Source organism: Globicephala melas, chromosome 4 (genome assembly GCF_963455315.2).
Source record: "Globicephala melas chromosome 4, mGloMel1.2, whole genome shotgun sequence".
Taxonomy (NCBI): Eukaryota; Metazoa; Chordata; class Mammalia; order Artiodactyla; family Delphinidae; genus Globicephala; species Globicephala melas.
Genome location: NC_083317.1, coordinates 29846673 through 29872792, shown reverse-complemented (window position 1 = coordinate 29872792; position 26120 = coordinate 29846673). Strand labels below are relative to the sequence as shown.

Here is a 26120-nt window from a genome sequence, read left to right as displayed (position 1 = left end):
TCTTTCAAACAGGCAAAACAATGAACTATAATTACAGACACCAGTTTCTTCTCTCCAAATCTGAAGTTTATATTGAAAAAAAAAAACCATATTTCCTATGAACATCTAAAAAATATATATATCTAAAGCATTAAAGAAAATAAGGTCTTAGAAGAAGCATCAACCTTTTGGGGCACTGTGTTCCTAAGATTAGGCTCTAAGACTTCATAACAGGAAGCCCAGAAATTATTAGAACAAGTCTTTTTACATGAGCAAACACTCCCAGTTACAGTATCGTTTTGGCATCTAGACCTTTGACTCAACGTTTTCCATGCAGTCTCAATTTTACTAGGCTTGCCTTCTGGTATCTGAACCTACAAACCAACTCTAGATTATGATGCTTTCTAGGCACACCTGCAGCACAATGAGTGGTACCCACCACACCCTAACACTACCCAGCCCTTAACACCTTATATAGAGTGACAGCTCCCAGGAAGATGTTAAAGCTGAGTCAAATAACCTACATCTTGATTTCAGACTAAGATTAATGAGTGCTTTAAATGAAATTACCTTATTTAAAGAATCTGGAGAAAGAGATATAGATATATAAGGTAATTCATTTCTCAAACTGCAATCTCAACTAACTAGGCTTAACGGATGTATGGACTAATTGGTAACCCAGTAACTCCTACAAATTTGCAGTATTATAAAATTTGGTTCCCACAGTATTCATTACCCTTCATGATGAAGTATAAAAGTTTAGGGTTAACCTGTTTAAATATTTTCCAAGCCAACCACATAAAGTACAAGGATGATCTAACCAATTATCACAGAACCCCACTAACTAAAGGGGACTGATTGTTAGGTGGGATTTTAATTTAATCAGTAACTGATTTATCAAGCGATCTGTTTTAAGTGTCTGTTAAGGATCTTTCAGTAGAAAATGCAATATTTGCTTTTCCATTTTGAATAACACACCAAATTTCTGATCAAAGAAATTTTTACATAACAAACATTAGAGACCACGGAACCCTATTCTAACAAAACACTAATTACAACGACCACTTCCAGAAAGTGGGATTACCAGGCTAGATAAGATCCCAAGTAATAGGAACTATTTTTTGAAGAGTTCAATCAATTTAAGTTTGAAAACGGTTTCATTATTTTAAAAATCTATTAATTTAGGCAAAATTGTATAACAGATCGACTATAAAATCTTTTATTTTTAACTTAACCTGTTTAAGGGGCCAATATGACTGGTAAATTTGAATAACAGGACAAAATAATGTTATCCAAATTGAATAATTTATTGCTTGTCTGAGACTTGCCTTGTTTTACACTTAAGTAGAATTTACATTATTTCCACAGATAGCAGATAATCGATATTTAAAGGAATTTAAGAGTGACCTATTCAATAAGGCAGTCATCTTGGTAGCAAACTTTTATTGAAATCTTACATAACTCAAGCTTTATAAAAAGCCAACATAATTGGAAATTGGGTTCTCCCTCTAAAGCCCTAAGTGTTCAAAGCTTGAAACGGTTAATTTAAAATTAAGCAAACAAATGTAACAATGACAGAAACCGCTGCAGCAGATCCTGCTGAAATACTTAAAAAAAAAAAAAAAAAAAAACTAAATTAGCTCAATCTTTACAAAAGTTATTTTAGCTCAAAAGCTATAAAATCAAAGTTATCTTAATTCTACAAAGGGAGAGGATCTTTGACCTCATCTTTTTCATCAAATTTGGCTACAAATCCAATTTTTGTATGCCCCTTTTTTCGGGAGATTCTTCTTGCAGAAGAGGCCCAGTACAAACGTGGAAGAGTAACTGCCTAAGCAAGTAGGAAAGTGTTCTGTAATAGTGTGCAAAGAATGCAGAGTTGTGGGTTAATTTCTGGAGCTCAATCTGGATCGTGATCTTGACTTTGAATGAGATCTAGAACGGGATCTTGAAGCTCTTTTTGGTGGAGGGGACACAGAACGGGCCTTTGGGGGTGGTGCAAGTAGGGGTGAATTGGAATGAGACTGGCTCCTTGATCTAGGTTTTGACTTTATCTCACCTTCCCCATTTTCTTTGGGGGAAAGAGATGGAGAATGAGACCTGCTTCGAGACTTCTCATATTCATCCTTCGATCTGCTCCGAGAGCGCAAACGGGAGCCTCGATCAGACTTAGGTTTAGATTTGCTTTTTGATCTAGATTTCCTGCCTTTTGAACGAGAACGTGATCGACCTTTGCTCCGAGACCTGGACCGGGAGCAACTTTTTGAGATACTTCGAGATCTACCGTGGCTGCTCCTACGACTTCTACTTCGTGACCTTCTTCTAGTCCGTGACCTTGATCTGCTTCCAGAATAAGACCGCCTGTGGCTTGTTCGTGGTTTATCTTCCATTAGTCTAATATTTCTCCCATTGGTTTTCATACCGTCCAGCTTATCCAAAGTACGCATCATGTCCGAGTAGGAGCGAAACTCACTGACGCCTTCATTTGTGCGTTCTTCGTGATCATCCGCAAAGGTTACTTCACCTGCTCGTCTCATGAAATCCTTTAAATCTCGCCAACTGCAAAGACTAGAAAGGTGTTCTACAATAAGCCTGAATTCTGCGCGTACAGGTGGTCCAGATTCACTTCTGCCAGAGGTTCTCCGACTGCCGTATCCGCCTCCACCACTGCGGCTTCCGTAGCTGTAGCCGCCACGCTCGCGACGCGGCCCCCAGCATGCTCCACGATCACGTGCTCCACAATCACGTGCTCGCCGCAGAGCTCCCTGCCGTTCAGCCCATACACGGCATCGCCGGCGTCGCCATGGTCTTCGAACTCCACAAAGACATACCCCTTTTTAAGGTCTATTTCGAGAAGGCGGCCATAGCCACTGAAAAAGCCCTGGATGTCCTTCTCCCGGACGTTGTAGCTCGGGCGTCCTATGTGGACACGTGGCATCTCCATGGCGGGCGAGGGGCCCGAGGGTCGGCTGTCGAATGGCGGACCGCAGAGGCAGAAGCCGCGGGGCAGGGGCGGGGACGGCGAGAACCCGGACACGCACCTCCCACTGCGGCGGTGGCTGGGTCCAGCCGCACGATCAGCTTTGTGTAGTTTTGACTTTTCACTTCCTTTGTTGCCTTGTGGCTCTCAGCACCGCACACTGTCGGTCAATTTAAAACCTGTAAGTGCATCTGAGAGTAAATTGGACATAAATGAATAATCAAGAAACTGCACGTGTTCCTTTGGAGACATTTTAGTTTTTCTGCAAGTTACAGTTGGCACAAATTGTGTTCACTGCAAAAGAGAGGGGAATGAATGTTTGACGGAAAGGAATTACCTGTTCACTTGTTAACTTTTCGTAGAGTTCAACCATATTAAGGAAAACACTTATTTCTTACTCACCGTATTCTTAACACATAACATAGTATCTAACACAGAATAGGTATGTAATAAATATTTTTAGCGGTTTTTAAGTAAAGGAGCAAAGAAAAGCTTAGGTTTTATGTGAAAAGATATAAAAGAGAGATCAAAAACAATGTGTGTATATTTGGTTGGATAAGCTGAAAATCCCCAGTATCCAACTTTGTTTTGAAAAAAAAAAAGAAGTAGTCCAGGTTCTGTTTTTGTTTGTTTTTGTTTGGTGATTGGAAACAAAGGCAATATATTAAGGAGTGAAATAATAAACACACCAATTTCTTAAAGTCAAAATAGCCCCAAGAATATGGAAACAAATCAAGTGGACTTAAAGCATCATTTTTTCCCTTTCATCTGAACACTTTGTTGAATTGCAGAGAAATAGAAAGTCACAGAGGGGGAAGGTCGGAAGGTATGAAGAAACCAAATTTTAAACTGAGTTAAAAGAAGAACTATAATTAGCCACAAATTAAGGAAAACTACTGACTTGAACACTCCAGATTAGAAATAGTTGACATCAAAGGATGTAGATCAACTAGTAAGAGTGTTTATTTTCTAACAGAAGGTCAGGGAAGAGCAATTTTGAAATAAGGTAGAAATGAACAACCATGAGAAGAGAGAGAAAAGGTCGAATTTAGGTGCTTTCATCCGTATCACTGTCTTAGGAAAAAAATGCAAAGTAATAACACCACCTCTGACTTGTGTGTGTGTCTGAGACTGAGGGCTGATCTGTGCTGTCATTAGTCAGCTGTTGCTATGGAAAACCACTGAGGAAAAGAGAAAAAAGGAAGGTTAATAGTGCGTCCCAATATTCATCTATCTGCCCCCTGGGTTTTCTCAGTAATAAGCAATAAGAAAATTTTAAAATATTCCCTTCCTGAAGGAGAATACAGTCCATATGTCAATCTGACGGTAAAGAAACTGAGTTGGAGGTAAGATTTCAAGGAAAATTGACACTCAGAAGAACTGTATGGAGGGTTACAGAAAAAGAAAAAAGACTTAAAAGAATAAAATGACTTTCCAAAGGCATCAACAAAAATCATCTATGATTTTTCAATAATAGAGATTAAAAGGCCAATGATAGCATCTCTTCAACAGTGTATTTATTTAATATCTTAATTTCTAACATTGTACAAATAACATTTTCCAAATGAATATTTGTTGGGATAATGAGGAACATCTTGACACACTAATGAAACGCAATTACTAGGCTTTTCTGCAGACCCAGCTGAATGAAGAACGATTCTTAGCTGCTCTGTGAATTTTACCAGTTTATTCTCAGTCTGGGATTGCATCTTATGCAAAGCTGAAGGTTGAGGAGGTGAGGAGAGGTTCAGGTGAGCCCAAGGCTACAGGGGAGAGTCTTAACTGTGACTGAGTGCCTGTAAAACTTGGCCCCAACCTGATCAAACTTCTAGACGTAACTCCCAGTTTATAGAAAATACAGGAAATAGAGAAACATGTTAGATGATACCATGAAGATGGAATGATCAAACTCTAGAGTGTGGGGAATAACAGGACAAAGGACACAAATTTGTCAACAACTAAATTGAAATTAAAAAAAAAAAAGAGAGAAAAGAAAACTAATAAACTAAAAGAGACTGTGACATACCAAAAAACTGCAATGAGAAAACCGTGTTAAATACTAATTCAAATAAATCAATTCTAATAAAACATTTATGAGACATCTGGTGAAATCTGAACACTAAGTATTTGATTACCTTAAGACATGATTGTTAATATTTTTAGGAATGTTAATGATATTATGTTTCAAAAAGTTTTTACATTCTGAAATTTTTAAGGATGGAATGATATGATGTCTGGGAATTGTTTCAACATTACCTGAGGTGGAGCTAAAGTGGGTATGATTACAGATGAAATAAGGTTGGCGCAGTTTGATAGTTGTTTAAGCTGGGTAATGGGAACATGGAGTTTATTACAGTAACCTCTCTCTCCTTTTTTTACATCTTTCAAATTTAAAAAAATGAAAACATCAGTGAGAGCTATAAAGAGGAAATTAAATAACAAAGAAATTCACTCCATGACATAAAATTATATTAAAACATTTGAACCATTTTTAATTTTTCTAGTTTTCCCATTTTAAATTATGCAAAATAACTTGACCATTTGTCACTTCATTTTAAGGGAGGCAAAGTTTGAGAATGGAAAACTGGAGAGTTGTGCAATCAGAGTTCAAAGAGAAGTTAAAATCATGGAGTTTGCCTTCCCACCATGTGTTTTAAATTTCTATTAATATAAAATTCGTATTTCTTATCATGGCTTAGAAGGAGTTCTGATCTACCTCTAGTTACTGCACAAATTGCCAGAAAAATTGACCTTCCCTGATCATCCTTTCTAACTCCTTTGTCAGGCTTTATTTTTCCTCCTAGCACTTATCACTAAATTAAATTTTGTGTGTGTATTTCTTTTTTTTTTAATTTTTTTAATACCTTATTGTTCCCTTTTAAAAATTTTATTTATTTATTTTTGGCTGTGTTGGGTCTTTGCTGCTGTGCACGGGCTTTCTCTAGCTGTGGCGAGTAGAAACCACTCTTCGTTGCGGTGCGTGGGCCTCTCATTGCAGTGGCTTCTCTTGTTGTGGAGCACGGGCTCTAGGCACACAGGCTTCAGCAGTTGTAGCACGCAGGCTCAGTAGTTGTGGTTCACGGGCTCAGCCGCTCCGTGGCATGTGGGATCTTCCCGGACCAGGGCTTGAACCCGTGTCTCCTGCATTGGCAGGCGGATTCCCAACCACTGTGCCACCAGGGAAGCCCTGTGTGTGTATTTCTGTTCATTAGTTTCCTTACTCTCTCTCTAGAATGTAACATTCATGATGACAGTATTTTGCTTTGTTCATGACTAACCCTAGCATTTAGAACAAGGGTTAGCCCATATTAGGCACTGAATAAATACTTGCTGCAAATGAATTCTGAAATCCAAACACATGTATTTATGACAGATAGTTACCTGGGCTTTGTTAGAATTATTTTTGTGATAGGGAGCTCACAACTTCATGGAGCATGCATTCCATTGCTGGACAGCAGCCATTGTTGGAAAGTGCTGCTTCCTGTATTAGGCTGAATGTTTCTTCTACTTTTCACTCACTGCTCTTAATTCTCCCTTCAGGTGCTGTATGAACATTGCTACCATCTGTATTGAATAAGGATGAGCTCCTTACCTCAGTGAACGTTTGGCCAAAGGTGTCCTCTTGCTTGGAGTGCATACTAGTGTTTATTTGGGACCCATAAACAGTTATCACCCAAAGTCAAGCTGCCATACTGGAGTGCTGCCAGAACCAGGTCTGGTGTCCATTGAATCTCTTTCACTCTCTCTCTCTCTCTCTCTCTCTCTCTCTCTGTTTCCACTGCATCAGGGGTGGGTAAAATTTTTCTGCAAACCCTTGGAACAGAAGGGGTATGATTGAATCTCATTTCCCAGAGAGTAGAGGTCTCCACCCTTGAAAGTCATATGTTTAACAGAAGGAGCCCTAAGATAACACCACTTTGGCCCACTTCTTTTTTTTTTTGAGAAAAGCTACCCTTACTACAAAGGCAACTTCCCTTCTAAGGATAAAATGGTGACTTTCTGATACCAATCTCATTAGGGACAGAAATAAAACAAAACAAAAACCCAGCTCACCATATGGACTTCGTATATGACTTCAATATGGGCCTTAACAGAAAAACTATAGCTTGTTCATATATACATTGCCTTATATCCACTCTATAAAATAAAAGGGCCATTTGTCTCCATGGGTGAAGAATCCAGACAGGACTAAGATGACTGGGATTAGAAATATGCCACTAACTTACTATGTTAGTAAAATCAGAGCAATGTAATAAACAGGAATTCCTAAAGAGGGTTCATATCAACAATACATTTTAGAAAAAAAAATATTGACATGTTTGCTTTCTAATACACTGTCAGAATATTTGGAACTTTCCAGAATGTGTGGAGGAATGATATCCCATCAAGTTTTCTGAGTGGTGGAAGAATAGATTTGCTTCGCCAACTTGTTACATAAGAAAAACATATGTCAACGCAAGGGTACTCTGAGATTACTGCATTTGTACTAAAATAAATAGATGAATGATGGTTTGAATATTTCTAAAGCACAGATATACATGTTTCACCTACCTAGCTGATGTTTCTAAAAAGAAATTTCCTAACAGTTTTTTATGAATAAAGCAGACAAATTTTCATTGTCACACGAATGAGAAAGAAAGAAACAAAAAACAGAATTCTGAAGAGCTCCAAATTGTTTCAGGAAATGTATTATGTATTTAATTTATTTTTTCCATAATATTGATACTTCAAAATAGATACACAATCTCTATTTTACAAATAAGGAAACTTCAGTTAAGAAATGCAAACTGCCAATGGTCTCATAAATAATTAATGGTAAATTTAGGTTTGAACCTATTTCTAATTAGTTCCATTATAATATGTTGCCACATTAGTGCATTTAGGGAATATTAAAGATGAGCATTTTAGGGATAATACATTCATGGTTTTAAGAGAATCAGAAGTAACTAAAATTAACAGTGACAAATTTGTGTGTGAGCATATGTATCTTACTTTTATGAACTGAAATCCACACAGTACTTTAAATCTGTAGGAACTTTAGCTCTCTACTATGACTGGATAATAACACAACTTTTCTACTTCTGATGTCATCCTTCACTCTAGATAAGTGAAACACACATGTGCATGAAGAAAAAGACATCCCAGGGAGTGTTCATTACACAACCTTTTGTAAATTGTTCTTTATGGTATGTTTTATGCTACTGAAGGATTGAAACATATATGTGGCCACAACTTTGAATTCCTATTAAGAAGAAGGATTAGAGAGGTTCTCTTCTAAAACTGAGAGGGCTCTGGAGAAGGATGGTAAAGTGACATACTCTAGACACAGACTAGAATTCTGTTTCCTCCACATACTAGGTATGTGACATTGGTGAGTAAATAAACTAAGGAGCCATTTCTCATTTTGTAAAATATGGATAATAATAGTGCATGTCTCATAGGGTAATTATAAGGATTACATAAATTGATGTAAGCAAACAACTGAAAATAGTGCCTGGCATGTATTAAACACTACTTAAATGTTAGTTGCTATTATTACTATTAAGCTCTTTTACGGCTGGATTCAAAGAAGAGTTTATTCTAATAGAATGAAGAGACTCTGTAAAGGGAACTTCTGTCTTCCAGTTTCTGCAAGTGTTAAATTTAACATTTTCTGTCTCCAAACACTAGACTCTTCTTTGAAAATCATCAGGTAACACATTTATTTTATTAATATTTTTTATAAAAAACTCATAAAAGCTATCTCGTAAAGCATCAAGAGTTATGTGGCTAGGGTAATATTTTAAACTTACAAACTTTAATTCAATTTTATAAATAAACTCACACTGATTGTGTTATTTGTATTTAGATTTCCCAGACATCTAAGAAGTATTATCTTTTTTTGTTTTGTTGGGTTTTTTTTTTTGCGGTACGCGGGCCTCTCACTGCCGTGGCCTCTCCCGTCGCGGAGCAACAGGCTCCGGACGTGCAGGCTCAGCGGCCATGGCCCACGGGCACAGCCGCCCCGCGGCATGTGGGACCCTCCCGGACCGGGGCATGAACCCGCGTCCCCCGCATCGGCAGGCGGACCGCCAACCACTGAGCCACCAGGGAAGCCCTAAAAAGTATTATCTTCATGGAACTTAAAACAGGATTCTGTTTCCATGAAATAATTCTCTTCTGATGTAAAACACTTAAGTCTGCTTAATTTATGCACTTTACACAATTTTTATTTATGTTGATTTGTAATTATTTGCTAATTGATTAAATAGGAGATGTCATGTGAACACATAATCCAAGATTTAGTCCAAAGCAAAGAATCCACATTATTATTTTTTTAATTAATATTTGCTTGACATCAAAGACTCAAATTGAAAATTCATATACTTTAAAGATGTTCGCAAACCTTAATATCATGACTTTTATTATAATGTTTCTGACTAATATTACCAAAAATTAAAATAGACATCCAATTCCTTACTTTTAGGTAATATTGTAAACTACCACCACGTTTAGTTTTACATCAATTCCTCATTCAATCATTCATTCACTCACTTGTTCATTAATCACTGATCATACCTTCTCAAACAGCAAGGAGTATTCCAAATTCTCAAGCTTTTTGTAGAACAAGTAACATTTCATGTTTAACTGTTTTCAGATAGCCAGTGTATTTTAATTTAGGGGTTTGTAAAGTAATATCATAAATACCATCTTATCTGATAAAATTAGGGTAAGAACATGCATAAAATAATTATAAATTAAGAATATTTTATTAAATGCGCTAATGGAGTTTCAAAGTATGGCAGGAATAGTGACTGATAGAAAAAATTACAGTGAAGAGGATTGGGGAAGCCTTCATGAAGAAAAACTGCATTTGAGTTTACCTTTGAATGACTGGGACAGAGTTTTAGTTGCTAGAGAACAGATGAAACAGCACAAATTAAGACTCAAAGGCAAGTAAGTACAAGCTGTATTGAAGAATGATGTAATGCAGTGCAGCTGGCACATAGATGCCACTTGGGCACAGCACAGTATGAAACTAGAATATCAGAAATAAGTCAGTCTGGGAAAGGGCGTGTGTGCCATGCTGTAGAATATATAGAGTTTCCCTTCGGTAAGCAAGCGGAAGTCAGCAAAGGCTTTTGAACCATACAGAGACCCTTGGCAGAGCCTAGTTTTAGCAAGATGACAGCTATGGTGGTGAGGGATGGATGTGCTCACATGCACGGGGGTCAGTATCGCTATCCAGTCTATTACTGCTCCTTTATCGGCGCTTTTCAAAAAGGAATTTCTGTTTCTGTGACTTACTATGATATCCCCCACAAATCACCTACAAATGTATAAGTATATAAAGTGTAAATATTCACTTACATCCATTGGGCAGAAAACAACTTTTTTTGATCTTTTATTGATGACATGTTGTAATGGATTCTTAAGGTTGCCGTGACAAGATATCACAAATACGGTGGCTCAGAACAACAGAAATTTATTCTCTCCCACTTCTGGAGGCTAGATGTATGAAATCAAGGTGGTAGCAGGGCCATGCTTTTTCTGAAGCCTCCAGGGGAGGATTCTTCCTTGCCTTTTTCTACCTTATGGTGGTTGCTGGTAAACTTTGGCATTCCTTGGTTTGTAGATGGAACTCCAATCTCTGTCTCTGTCATCACATGGTGTTCTCCTTTCTGTCTGTTTCTTCTCCTCTTCTTATAAGGACACCAGCTATATTGGATTTAGGGTCCATCCTACTCCAGCATGACCTCATCTTAACTTGATTACATCCTTAAAGGCTCTATTTCCAAATAAGGTCACATTTACAGGCATCAGGGCTTAGAACTTGAACATATCCTTTTGGGGGACACAATTCAACTCATACCACATATAGATAAGATTTTAAAATGTGATATTCAGACACTTCTGTAGTGAAAAATGCTAAACTATCTCTAAGAGCCTTGCACAAGTTACATATTACTGAGAAGTGATTGGTAGGTGCCGTGGCCATGGAACCCCAGCACCTCGCTGAGGAAAGAGCAGATGATTTTTATCCGATTTTTCCGGAAAAATCTAACTCAGGTGCTGTATTTTGCTGAAAGATCAAGTCACCAGTTGTGTTTTATTTATTAATTCATTTAAATATCAGATTGTGTAAGGCAGTTAGTTATAATCTAGGAAAGGATCATTACTTTTATCAAAGTGAATTCTCGATTCTTTCATCATACTGTTTTTCAAATGATTCTTGTCTCCAATTTCCTCTTTCCCTACTTCTGAATCATCATTTATCCTGTTTCTCCATTTCTGCCCATTTTCCACATACAAAGATAAAGCTCTGTGTCAACTGCAAACATAAAAATATGTGTGGTTTCCCATCTTCCAAGTTAATGAAGAAATGAGAAGCAATACTACTCCTACTGCCCTGAAATAAAGGCTACCATCAATAGCCATGTTAGGAGCTAAGCCTGCACTAACCAGACTGTTTCCACAATTTAAACAGGATTTTCTAAACTTACTGATGAACATTTAGTGAAGGAAATAATCAGAAGTGATGATAAAGTATGCCTACCAAATTTCAATCTACCAGAACTATCTCTTTCAACTGAGAGTGGATTGGTCTGATGGGTGTCATAGTTCTTCAGAATCATTAGGTGCTGCCCATTGCTTTCTGCCTCACAGTGTCTCTCCTTCCCTCTCTCTCTCTCTCTCACATTCTAAACTAATTCTTATTTATGTCTCTTATCAAGTCAAAATTTATTTTTCTGCCACAGAATAGTGCACTCCAACAAGTGCACAACTGTATAGCGAACATCATAAATACTATAAAATATTGTTTTGCACATTGTTTAAAAGTGTTCTCATTGGCCAGACACTGTAAAGCAAAATGTTTGTGCTATGCATATTTCATTACTTACTGTTCTATCCATAATTTAAATCACTGTCATTTGTCAGATTAGCAGATAGAGAGAGAGAATGATATGAAAAAACAACTACTCTGTTTATGCATCGTGGCAAATCATAATCATTCATTTTTTTTTGCAAGAAACAGTAAATTTGAGCTTAACTCCGGTTATAGACATTAATGATTTTCATGATGTCTTTGAATACAAAAGAAGAAAGTAACAAAAACTCATTGTGTTAAGTGAATTATTTAAAAGCTAGAATTTTTAAGGAGACTGTTAGAGAATGTATTGAAATCAATCATCTATATTTCACTGGTGAAGTCTTCCATTTTTCAATGGTTGGTTTAATTCATTTTGTTGTCCTTATTTAGAAGTCCTATATACCGTTCAAATATTTTGTTTTTCCCTGCACATAGAATCTGCTGTCTTGTTCCAATCATCACAATACTTCTATTTTTGAAATATATAAAGCATATCCCCAGTTTTTGCCTAAGTAAAATGTCAATTCTGGACATTAGCTTTTATTTTATTTATACAGGTAGAGCACTTTTACATTTGTCATAGTAAATAAGTTTAAACCAATAAGCTTAAAATAGTCCTAATTCAGTAGTGCATAGGGAATTTAGACTTCAGTGGGGAAAAAAAGGTGCATTCAGCACATGTTGCCATAAATTTGTTCAGGTGGAACAGGATTGGGTGACATAATAGTCAAGCAGCAGGCATGGTGTGACAGCTTATAGACAGACAATGAAATGGAACTTTGAAGAGAGGAGCAGCTGTATTATGCTGTATTCTTCAATTAAAGCTATTAAGGCAGAAGGAAATCATCTTCACTTCTACCTTCATGATTCTGGGCTGTCTCTCTGCATTGTCCTAATAAAGCCTGATGTACTATATATTTCATCATGACAAAACATAATTGATGTCATCAACATTTAAAAATTATCACTGTATAATATATGCTTTTGAGAAACACTGTATTATTGTAAATGTTCAAACTCTTATTTTCAATTATATTGAAGATCATGACAGTATATTTTTAAAATGTTCTCAGTGGCAAATGAGTCATTTTGAAGACTACCTTTCTAATTAATTTCACAAGAGTTGAAGTTTCTTTTTAATCTCTTCCAGAAATTATAAAAATAATAGCTTCTCCCTTGGAGTTATGAAAGGTAAAAGCCACAATAAGTCAAGCAAATGTACATCACTCAGAAGCCATTTCTATCTTTATGAAAATTATAGTGTAAAAATGATGGGGGTAAATGTGATAGACACTTTCACACCCCTGAGCATACATGTCTCCACGTTGCTCTTTTGTGCCCTGTCAACATAAAATATTAGAAAAATTATAGCCCTATGTTTAATTCAGAGATTTGAGCTTTTATAATTAAACATTTTCCATTCATGAAGAGGAATATTGTTTAGGATAAAGAAAAAAATATAGAGAGAGGCAATGAATTCTGGAAAGACCTTGGTTCAAATTCTGGCCCTGTCACTTATCAGCTGAGTGATTTGAATTAAAATGAAAAGATTGTCAGTGTTAGACTTGGGGCTATTTTTCCACTACTGTCTCATGGGCCAAAAACAGTGCCTAGCACACAATGACACTTAATACTACCTGTTGAATAGAAGAATGACTGAATGAAAGCTCTTGGAAAAAATTTAGCATGGTATTTGTAAACTCCTTGGTATTACATCCTTTCTGACTTTGACTCTTCACAGCTCCTTCACTTTCTACAATAACAGGTTGGGATAATATAATCTACTGAAATTTATCCATATTGTAATATTTGGGTTCAATTATTACATGTAGCAGAGTCCTTCATTCCCTCTTAAAAAGACAAACTAAGAGTAACCATATTTTTCTAAAATGTAATGCAAAATAAACAATCCTTCACAAATTTTGAAAGAACTTGAAGAGAAATAGTTCACATGTATCTTTCCAGAATAAACTTAGCTTTCAAATTGATAAGATCTAGTGTAAAATAAAGAAACTAAATAATTCTGATACACAGAAGTAGAACGAGCAACTTACAAATAGGTGTGATAATAACTTTATTTTTATATTCATTTCTAGCCTTTCTGATATTTTGCAGGATAAGTTATGGGTCCCATGACAAATATGCTTCCCCATCCTCCCTATGGTGTCCAGCCAGGCCTGCTAGAGTTATGACACAGACTGGAAGCTGGTGTTTATAGAACAAGTCAGGGGATGATTCATAGCTCCTAAAAAACAGCATTTCTTTTAAGTAAAGCTATCCTGGACAGCTACCATTTTATTATAATATCATACTGTTTTTATTCTTTCCTTGTTCAAAATTAAAGAGAAAGATATCAAACAATTTTGAACTACGTAATCACCATATGAAAATGTCCAACTGCCAACTTTATCTTCCCAGAACTGACTTCAATAAAATAAAAACTACCTTTTATCTCAGATTTTTGAATCATGCACAGAGCTTGCCGATCTGTCACTCTCCCACACAAAACTAATGTGACTGCGGTTGTGAAGAACATAGCTAACACGGTCCCCCCATCTCCCTTGGCTGCCAAGGAATTTACACTTTACAGGAAAGCAGGGACCTCGGTGCTGACTTTGTTTTCGCAGGGCCCCTTCCCATATGGCTCTTGGGTAATTAGATACTTCATGAATCACCTCACAGCTGTCCTTATATAGCCATATAATTCTATCTTTTCCTGCAAAATTAACCATTTCTACTGTTTTCTCATCCTCTGGTTTTAAAAATAATTTTTTTCCTCAGTGTGTTGGTGTTTGACTCTCTTTTCTGGATTAAAGGAAAACCAAACCAAACCCTGAGTTTGCAAACTTTTTGTCAGGTCTTGGAGTAGAAAAGTTTGTCTCTGTTCTTTGATAAGAGCATTGTGTCTCTGTTCTTTAGGAAGTCTGGTAATATGTCTTATTTATTTCTATATCAATACATACCTGGACTAGACTGGAATCACTAGTAAACAAGAGAGAATTCACAGTTGGCAAAATAAGGTGAAATTCTTTGTGTCTTCATTGCGGCTCCCAGGGGGGATTTTTGGAGATGACATTGATTTAAGGAAATTGTTTCTCTTATCAATGTAGTATGAAATATACTCTTTGAAATGGGTGTTGAATTGCACGTGTGTGCACGCACAGATATATTTACTAACTCTAGACCCCTTCATTCAACATTCGGTCTAATAGTTACACAAAAAGAATATGGCTGCAGGAGGAATGATTCTCAGAGCTATTGTATGTATTTATTTAAAACTGGTGAAGATGTCTCAAAGAAGACTGATTGGGATGTTCAAAGCCTGAAGCTGCTGGCTTCTCCATAATGATTGTCTAGAATGAATAACTTAGGACTTGAGAAATGTACTGCTGAGATTCAAGGGATATATCTTTGTAAGTAAGAAGTGGAGTGTATTCTTCAGATGATGTAGGGGTAGAAAGTTGGACGATGAGATAGAAAAGATAAGTTTAGGAAGGAAGTTGTCAATAAGAGAACTTCTATGAAGGATAGCTTTTATTTATTCCTACTCCCATTTTCTTTGAACTCTGGGAACAATCATTTTTAGCATCCAAATTTAAATGTTCTTCCTCCTATACCAATTTTCTCCTACATTTCAGTAAATGGCACTGCCCACACAAAGCCTTATGCTGAAGGGAAACTGAGGGAAGGATCAGTACAGGCTTGTGTGACCTTCTAAACATCAGCACCCCAACAAGGTCAAGGAGGTGATTAATTTTGGAGCTCCAGGTGATGGGCAGAAGTAAAGCCTACGTAGCCCTGTGAGTGGCAGGAAGGAGAACTGGATGAGTAGAAGTCAATGGGGTTTATACAGACCCATGTATAGAAATGAGACAGAGTCCCTTTATTTCCTAAAGGTAGTAGCATGTAGAAGGGGGAACAGATGCATACTTGGTTACAAATGCATTTTATTATTTAGTTATTTTTTCCATCTTTATTGAGGTATAACTGCCAAAGTTTTATATGAAAGGTACAATGTGATTTGACGTATGTATACATTATGAAATGATTCCTATAATCAAGTTAATTAACGTATCTGTCACCTCACATAGTCATTATTTTTTGTGTATGTGCTAAGAGCACTTTAGATCTACTCTCTTAGAAAATTTCAAGTATATACTACATTATTATTAACTGTAATCAACATGCTGTACATTAGATTCCCAGAGCTATTCATCTTATAACTGAACGTTTGTACCCTGCGACCAGTATCTCACTATTTCCCCCATTTCCCAGCTCCTGGCAACCACCATTCTACCCTCTTTTTCTATAGTTCAACGTTATCTTTTTATATTCCACATATAATTGAGATCATACAGTATCTGTCTTCCTTTGACTGGCTTATCTCACTTAGCATAATGTCCTCCAGTTTTGTCTAGGTTGTTGTAAACAGTAGGATAAAGAAAATGTGATACACACACACCTATATAGATGTGTGTGTGTGTGTGTGTATATATATATATACACACACACACATATATATATATACACATATGTACGTTTATATATATATATATATATTATTTTGAAAATATGTGCCAAAGATTTTTTAAGGTACTGGAATTACAACAGTGAACATAATATTGATTATTTCTTCCTCCCTGAGCTTATCTTCAAATTCAGGAGGCAGACAGTAAATGAATAAACAAAGAGTCTATTAGTACGGGTTCTCCAGACAAAATAAATATGAGATAATAAACAAAAATAATAAGATATACCTATATCTTTATTGATATCAATATAAATATACTGAGAGAGAGTTTAAGGAATTGGCTTATCTGATTTTGAGGGCTGGCAAGTACAAAATTCATGAGGAAGGTCAGCAGGCTGGAAGTTCTGGCAAGAGTTTATATTGTGGTTTTAAGTCTGAAGGAAGTTGAAGAAGAACTTCTTCATCTTAGGGAGACCTTAGTCTTTTCTCATAAGGCCTTCAACTGATTAGATAAGGTCCACCCACATTGTGAAGGGTAATCTGCTTTACTTAAAGTCTACTTACAGATTTAAATATTAATCACATGTAAAAAATACCTTCACAGTAATATCAAGACTGGCATTTGACCAAGCAACCGGGCATAATAGCCTAGTCAAACTGACACATAAAATTAACCACCACAGGGCTTCCCTGGTGGCGCAGTGGTTGAGAATCCGCCTGCCGATGCAGGGGACACGGGTTCGTGGTCCGGTGCGGGAGGATCCCACATGCCGCAGAGCAGCTAGGCCCGTGAGCCATGGCCGCTGAGCCTGCGCGTCTGGAGCCTGTGCTCCGCAACGGGAAAGGCCACAACAGTGAGAGGCCCATGCACCGCAAAAACAAAAACAAAAACAAAAATTAACCACCACGGAGAGAAACAGGGATAAGATTTTAGAAAAGGCAGTCAGGGAATTCCTCTTACAGGATAGGACATCTAACCAGAGACATAAAAGAAGTGTGGGAGTGAGTCTTGAGAATACCTAGAGGAAAGTCTTGCCAAGTAAAGGAAGGACTATGTACAAAGGCCCTGAGGCAGGAACATCAGGCAGTGTTTGAAGAACAACCATATGATATCCACTATGGCTGAAGTGCAATGAGCCCGGGAAAGAAAAGATAAGATGAAGAAGCACCAAAGGGGCTATTTGGCCTTTTAAGGACATTTCTGTTTCTTTAAGAGCAATGACAAGCTATGTAGAGTTTTGAGAAATAACCTGCATGACGTGACACAACTATTAAAACGTTCTTTCTTACTATTATGTGATGAATAGACCATAGAAAGGCAAGAGTGGAAGATGAAAGACAAGCCAGGAGTCTCTGACAAAACTGCGTTGGTAGTTTGGGATGCCATGGTGAGAACTGGTCAGATTCTGGACATATATAGAAAGTAGGCAACAGGATTTGTTGATGTTTCAAGTAAAGGTTGTAAAAGCACTAGCAAAATCAAAAATGATTCTAAGGGTTTTTTTTTTAATTTATTTTTTTAATTTTTATTTATTTTTGGCTGCGTTGGGTCTTTGTTGCTTCAGGTGGGTTTTCTCTAGTTGCGGCAAGTGGGGGCTACTCTTCATTAGGGTGGCTTCTCTTGTTGCGGAGCATGGGCTCCAGAGCACAGGCTCAGTAGTTGTGGCGCACGGGCTTAGTTGCTCTGCGGCATGTGGGACCTTCCCGGACCAGGGCTCGAACCTGTGTCCCCTGCACTGGCAGGCAGATTCTTAACTGCTGTGCCACCAGGGAAGCCCGATTCTAAGGTTTTGAGACTTGGCAACTGGATGAATGGTATTGCCATTTACTGAGATGAGGGATCACTGGGATGGAATGTAGGGAGCCAAGACATCAGCTTGGAACGTGTTAACTTTAAGTTGAGATGCCTATTAGATATCCACATTGAGACATCAAGTAGGTAGATGGATATGAATCTGGGAAACAGCAGAAATAAATTTGGCAGTCATTGAAATATAGAGGTATTTAAAGACTTTACTATTGGGTTAAGTCATCTAGAAACTCAAGTTGGATTGAGAAGATAATAAGTCTGAGGCTAGAATTTAGGACACTCACACTTTATTTTTCTACATAAAATTCACGAACGTCCTCAAGGTCCAAAAAAAAATTATTGGGTCTTTCACTGATACTGCATTATAGACTAATTAGGGTCACTCTGTATTTTTTAAATCCATCTTTTTCACTTTTCCCCTAAAATGCCATTATATTTACATTTGAACTTAAAGAATGAAGAGTGGGATTTTTTAGGTGAGGATGGAGAAGTGGGTATGGAATTGGGCAGTATGTTAGACTTTATATATGAATTGATATAACTGTTACAACAATCGTGGATTTGCAAATCTTCCCCTTTTTATAGACAAGAAAAATTGGGGGCCTGGTGAGGTAAAACAGTTTGTCTGTCATGCAGCATTTTACCAGAAATATAAATGCAGACTTCAAAGACAATTTTGGAAGTGCTTCCGTTATACAATGTTACTTTGCTGACTTCCTGGACTTTACAATATGGCTGTTAACCAAATTCATTATGAAATATTAATAGGTGTATATTTCATGAAATGCTGTAATATCATAGAAACATAAAACCATGGATAATTAAGAAATGTCCATAGATTTTCTAAATTCCTTTTTTTTTTAATTAATTAATTTTTGGCTGCGTTGGGTCTTCATTGCTGCACGCGAAACCATGGATAATTAAGAAATGTCCATAGCTTTTTTAAATTCTTTTTTTAAAAATTAACTAATAAATTTATTTTTGGCTGTGTTGGGTCTTCATTGCTGCGTGCAGGTTTTCTCTAGTTGTGGCGACGGGGGGCTATTCTTCATTTTGTGGTGTGCAGGCTTCTCGTTGCGGTAGCCTCTCGTTGCGGAGCATGGGCTCTAGGCGTGCAGCTTCTTGATATAAAAATAAAACCCAGACAGGCACTGGATTTCACACATGGATTTGATATTTTATATTTGGATAGCATCAGTGTTCTCCTTTACAGGCTATGTAAAAGACCTACTTTAAAACCCCATTATGTGATCATTTTCACCCAATATTCAAGGACTAGTATAGCATAACTGGTTGACCATATGTTTCTTCCATATGTTTGATGATGCTTTAAAAGAAAAAACAGCACGTACAATATAAAGGAACTGGAAAATAGTCTACAGCCTAAATGTAATATCTAATATTATATAAAAATAATATCTAACACCAGAAAGCAGAAAGATTTATGATTGTCAGTGAGCAAATGATTAATCATTTAATCAAGTCTAAGTTAGTAAGTACTTTACTAGTAAGACTTTAAGCTTCAATCACTTTTCACTTATTGAATGTGAGGTTGTTTGACTGCATTAAGACATGACAGGGCGTGTTTCAGTACTCCATTAATACACAACTCAGGCACACTCAAATATCTTAAATGACTTAAAGCAGGTATTAATTAACCAATAAAACATAACCCAGAGCAACTGAAGGCTACTGCATTCTTTTTATGTCTTAAACTCTGGAATAAGATGGAAAAAGAAAAGAATGAAGACAAAGTGCTATTAAACAAAGACAAATTCAGGGCACTGCCGAAGAGAAGATTCCATAAGCTATTATTATATGTCTTCATCTGTTTCCAGATGTTGACCCCAAACACGTATGTGGGAGTGTTTTTTCTCTTTTTAAAAAATTGAACTAAAATCTACATAACACAGAATTAAACGTGTATTTAAAGTGTATAATTTAGTACACAAAGTGGCATTTAGTACATTCACAATGTTGGGAAGCCACCACCTATATCAAATTCCACATTTTCATCACTCCATAAGAAAACCCTGTACCCATTAAGCACTCACTCATTCCTTACTCCTTCCAGCCCCTGGCAGTCACCAATCTGTTTTCTGTCTCTATGGATTCAACTATCATGGATATTTCATATAAACAGAATCATACAATAGCTGTTCTTTTGTGTCTGGCTATTTCACTTAGCATAACGTTTTCGAGGTTTTTCCATCCTGTACCATGTATCAGTACTTTGTTCCTTTTTATGTCTGGATAAATATTCCATTGTACGTATATACCATATTTTGTCCATTCATCCATTGATGGACATCTGGGTTGTTTCCATCTTTTAGCTATTGCAAATAGTGCTACTAAAAAATTCGTATACAAGTATTTTAACTGTTTTCAATTGTTTGGGGTATATATCTAGGAGTGGAATTGCTGTGTCCTGTAGGTGTACTGTTAAAAGCTGATTTCCTTTCAGTTTTGTGTTATTACCTCAATATTTTAAATTCTTTTATTTGTGGAATAAACTCAAGAAATCAAGGTTTTTATAAAAAAGTAAAGGGGAGGAATTAAAAATTATTTTCTACCATGGAAACTCTTCATGAGAGCTTCAAAATTGAGAAGAAAGAGGAGATCCATTCAGTATCTTACAGCAGCAGAGATGAAAACTTACTTTGGAAGGAGTGTTAGGGCCAGCAATGGAAGTTTGTACTCTAACAATTTCATTATTTTGGGCTATAGAATATGGGTCAGTAAATGGATGCAGATAGAGCAAGAGAGTGTCATAAAGAGACAACTTGAAGGCATCCACATAATGTAAGATGTAAATATAAAGAATATGGAATTTGAAAAAGTAAGAAAACAAACATGTAACAACAATAATATGTTTAATATTTACTGGAAGAGGACGAAGTTTCTGAAAAGAATACGATATGGAGAAATAAGACCAGAACAATGATCTAAAGCTATCTGTTGATATTTTGATATCTTGGCCTCAAAAAGATTTCATTGGATGAACTTTTATTACTATAAATTTCTTAATTTTTTTTTGTCTTATATTTTGGATTTAGGCGCTAGGATATATTAACATCACAGGTTTGTTTCAGAGAGACAGTGGCAAAATAGAAAGTGCCAAGTGTCAGGAAGGCTTGTGTTGATGGGGGAGCTTAGCAACTTGAAAATATCCAAGAGAATAAAAGAAGAGAGGGAAGTGCTACGGTTGACAGCAACAGTCAAATAGACTTTTACCCACATATAAATATTGAGACAATCACAATAGTATGCATATGTGCAAAAAGATGCCCAAAACATGCCATTCTTTTTTTAATTGTCTTTTTCCATTTTGAACATGGATATTTCTTCCAAGAATGCAAGCACTCTTACTCTAAAGCATATTTTACTATTTATTTTAATGAAATTATAGAAAAGTATGAAAAATTTAAAATTAAATTATAATATATAATTATATACAATTACAAAAGAACTATTTCAAATTATTAAAATAATTTCTAAAAAGCATAAACTATAAACATGCAGTTATTGTTTATAAACATACAACTATAGACATATAAAATTAACTATCGACATATTAAAATGTGTATAACTATAAAATATAAATGTCATTCAATTATTTCCTATTTTATGTGTTTGTTCATTTTAGTGGTAAAAGTTGGACAATCGGTCAGAAAATTTATGTTGGTTGAATGGAGATCTTCTATTTACTCTAAGGAGAAAGCAGCCAGTGTAAATGGTTCTGGCTAAATTAAGGAGGAAAACTGACATAAACACGCAGGAAGAGTGAGACATCGAGAAGTTTAACTGCATGACAGCAAAACTTAGGGACGAATAAAATCGGAATGATTATTTTTCCTTTCATTATCTGTGCCCTTTTGTAAACTAACTGTCAGAGTTCTTGTCTATGACAATCTTGCCATCTAAGACAAACTATGTGCAGTAAATTTCCTGGAGACCTGAAGTGAAGAATGACCCTAAAATATATATATATTTTTAATGCTACCGTAAGAAGCCAATGGACCAAGTGCAAAGACTATGAAAGAACACACATGGTCTGAAGAAGTGAACACATAAAACAGTTTATATCTAATACCTTTAATATACCAGATAGTATTATGTTGATCAGTGCAGTTAATTCTCACCTATTTACAATAATAAATATTGGAACCATACTGATAAAATGCACAGATTAAAAAGCCTAATATGGCCCAAAATTGAAACCACATCTATCATTAAGCCTGCATTTTAAAAGTATTAATAACACCTCACAACACTGGATTATGTTTTTTTGTTTTTTGTTTTTTTCATTTTGTTTTATTCACAGTCTCCAGTGCCGCATCTGACAAAACACTGATGAGACAGAAAAGAGGGAAGACAATGAGATTTTCATAATCTGGAAGTTAAGGTTCTCATTTCAGAAGAAAGCAATGTTGACTAATAAAAACATTCTCTTGAGTAACTTTTCAATGTAACTATGGGCATAATACCTAAACAAAGATTTTTTTAAAAAGTAGAATATCTTTCTAATTAATGTTATATATACCAGGAGTTCTTTAAAAGAGTCCATACAAAGCAGTATATTTCTGAATTTCTTTCCATTGAATTCATTCTGTGTTTCCAACCCGAGGCAGCTGACTAGTAATTTCCAAGTTTCCAATTTCCAAATTTCCAATGCATTAAACTTCATAATGTTTCATAAGTCCCACCCCTTATTTTCAATTGTAATAAATTACCTTAATTAGTATTGTGCAACCATTATAATTTGAACATAAAAATCTTTGAGGCATGGAACATACACTAAATAGATACCATATTTTCTGTTCACAAGATAAATACATTGTTGTCAAAAGTGAAATACCAAAGCATGAAAGAATTATAATATCATACATTCTCTTTCTAAGAATAACAGATAGTAGCTATCATTCTGAGATTCAGAAAACTGCTAAAATAGGAAAATAGACCATCTTTTAGAATTTGCCCTCATACATTTATTTTGATTTTTCTAATATTTGAGAAGACTTTCACTGATCCTTGCTAAATGTCATCATAAGACATTTCAAAGATATATGAGTTTTCATTATCACATAACCAGAGATTTTCTGAGTAAACATTTTTTTGGAAAATATTTGTTAGAAAATCTGTGCAAAAAACCTCAAAGGCCTAACCTCCCACACATAAAGGATATGTGTTCCATATAAGTCACCAATGCAATTCAAAATTGTCATAACTCAATGTACCTCAGTCTTGTATATGAAGGATAAAAATCTCTTTGCATAAGCACAGGTCATTAGCCTAGAAAGGGACATATCATCAATGTCCCATTGATGAGGGGCACTGATGATATGCCCCTTATCTTACAGACTATCTGTACAACATCTAGAACCTGGACATTTATTTCTTCAGAGAACAGTTCCAATATCATCTGTTCATTTGATAACTCCCTAGTGGTTGCAAAGTCCTTCCCAGCCAAAAACTACATCTATTTATATAACACTTTGAAGTCCATAAAGCATATTCATGTGTGTTATGCCACTTGATTCTCCCTGCAGCCTCTGGTGATAACATAGGGCTTATTTTGCAATTTTACAATGAACAGACAGGAAATGGAGTGAGACAATGACTTGCCCACAATTACGTAGCTGGGGAGTGACAGAGCTGAAGCTCAAACCACATCTGAAGAGTGACATCTGATATTCTTTCTACTCTTCCATGATTTGGCCTGGTGAGAGGTTACGGAATTAAGAATGGTAATCACTAAAGAAGTGTAATTGGACTAGAGTTCTAACAGTTTTACTTCAGTTATCAACCCTTACCTTTGAAAGGCATTTTAGAAAAAAGCAGAGATGTGTAACTTTTGATCAGAAAAATAGATGATACCTATTTTTCAAAACAGATTCAAAAGACTCCAGAAAGTAGTTAAAGCAACAAGTGAGGCAAAGATCTTTTCATGTTTTGTGGAGGGGCCAACTGGTGTATCATTTCCTTATATTAAGTTAGCTTGAGTAAATGACGTGGAAATAAGGGCCCTTTTAAGAGACATGAATAAGTGAAAATGTTGCCTGTGAATATGACGCAGAATTTTACCATCAATATTAGCAAAATTATCTTTAAGATAGATAGAAATCTGTTTCTTTTATCCTTTTCCTCTTTCCTTTGACTGTCACTAAATTAGATAAAATGTTTCCTTGCTAGCCTGAATAAAGAACTCACTATCTAACACTTGAAATAAGTTAGAGACACAAAAGTATTGGGTGTAATGTCAGCATACATCTAAATTGGATAACCTAATACAAATATCCAGTTCCTCAGCACTGCAGGTATTTTTGTTCTAGGTTTTAGGAAATTTAACCTATACCTGTTGGAAAATTAAAATTCACTAATTTCAACTTATCCTTGGGAAAAAGGAGTGTTTTGATTTTAATTGCTGATTACCACATCTCTGTGAAGTTTCCCACGTTGCAATGTAACGTGACTGTGAGCTCGTTGAGAATAAGGGGTTGTACGTTCCTACCATGTAACATGTTCCTCACCACACAGCAAATACTTCAATCGGTGTTTTGTTTGTTTGTTTGTTTGTTTTTTGCGGTACGCAGGCCTCTCACTGTTGTGGCCTCTCCCGTTGTGGAGCACAGGCTCCGGACGCGCAGGCTCAGCGGCCATGGCTCACGCGCCCAGCCGCTCCGCGGCATGTGGGATCTTCCCAGACTGGGGCACGAACCCGTGTCTCCTGCATCGGTAGCCGGACTCTCAACCACTGCGCCACCAGGGAAGCCCAGCCCCTCAACCGGTGTATTCTGAATGAGAATAAGTTCAAATGTATGATGTAGACTTTGACTTTCTGGTAAAGATGATATGGATTCAGCATATGGTAGTTCCATATCCAGTATCTATACACTGGTTACATATGTGACTTGTATGAAGAAGGTATAATTAATCCTTATTAATAATGAGAGCTAATGTGTTACTGGTAGAAAAGAGCATATACAAAGCAAAGGAATTATTCTATAAGCTCAAAAAACTTACGCTATCATATCTTTCACCAAATTATTTCTAAAAACGATTTTAAAATATCTTTAACACTACAGGGCCATAAACACTATAGCTCCTATTAGCATTAACTGTTGAAAATTAACAAAAAGCCAATAAAACAGTGTCAGATACAGCAAGGAAGTAACTTAACATGTTTCTGTCTATATCCTTGAATGAAATTTACCATTTCAAATACTGATAATTTGTTTAATGAAAATATTAATTTGAGGATGTTGGAAACATTGGAATTATTCCTGAAAACATCACATTAAGTAACTGAGTTGGTGATAAATTTTACATAAAATCCAGCTGACCTAATTTTACAAATGTCGCGGAATTGCAGATGAAGATATTAACAATTCTTTTATTAAAGGATAAAGTGTCCATAATACCCAAGGCAATATGCTGATTAAAGCAGGTGCAATGGAAGATAACCCATAAGCTTCATAATTCCTTGGATAATAGATCAGTGATTCACTGTAATGTACTTATTAAGCAATATGGGAAATTGGGTCAAATTAAACAGTGAGATAAAGTTGTTCATATATGACATGACTTGCCATGGAGACAATCAAAGTGACATTTCTTAACCTAAGTCTCTAGAGATAAGATACTTAGCATCAAATTAGTCAGTTACCTAGCCTTTTGATAAATCTATAGCTGTGATCAGTAAAAGAAAATTGCATTAAGAATGGGCAATTATGATGTATAGTACAATTGTAGGGGACAAATTTTCTTTCTAATAGTAAATTGAAACACTGCCTTGTTGAAGAAATAAGGGCTTAGAAAAAGGCTCTAATGGTTATTTGCATAAAATAATGTAACTAACTCACATACTCATGCTGGCTGTTCTGAATGGCAATGATAAACTCTAACATTCATGGAAGCACAGGTCCTCAGAGGGCCATTCTAAGATTCTAATAATTGGCTATATCAATCATATTTTTGTCAGCTTTTCTGAAACGGAAATACTTAATTTTTCCATGAGGAAAAGCATTCA

The 26120-nt window shown here is 36.1% G+C and overlaps 1 protein-coding gene and 1 pseudogene across 14 annotated transcripts in view; both read right to left on the bottom strand.

Moving 5' to 3' along the window:
- ROBO2 (roundabout guidance receptor 2) overlaps positions 1 to 26120 on the bottom strand; it is a 1648891-nt gene that overhangs the window by 1061330 nt on the left and 561441 nt on the right. The gene's annotated exons all lie outside the window — the stretch shown is intronic.
- Positions 1848 to 2917, bottom strand: LOC115864257 (serine/arginine-rich splicing factor 6 pseudogene; annotated as a pseudogene).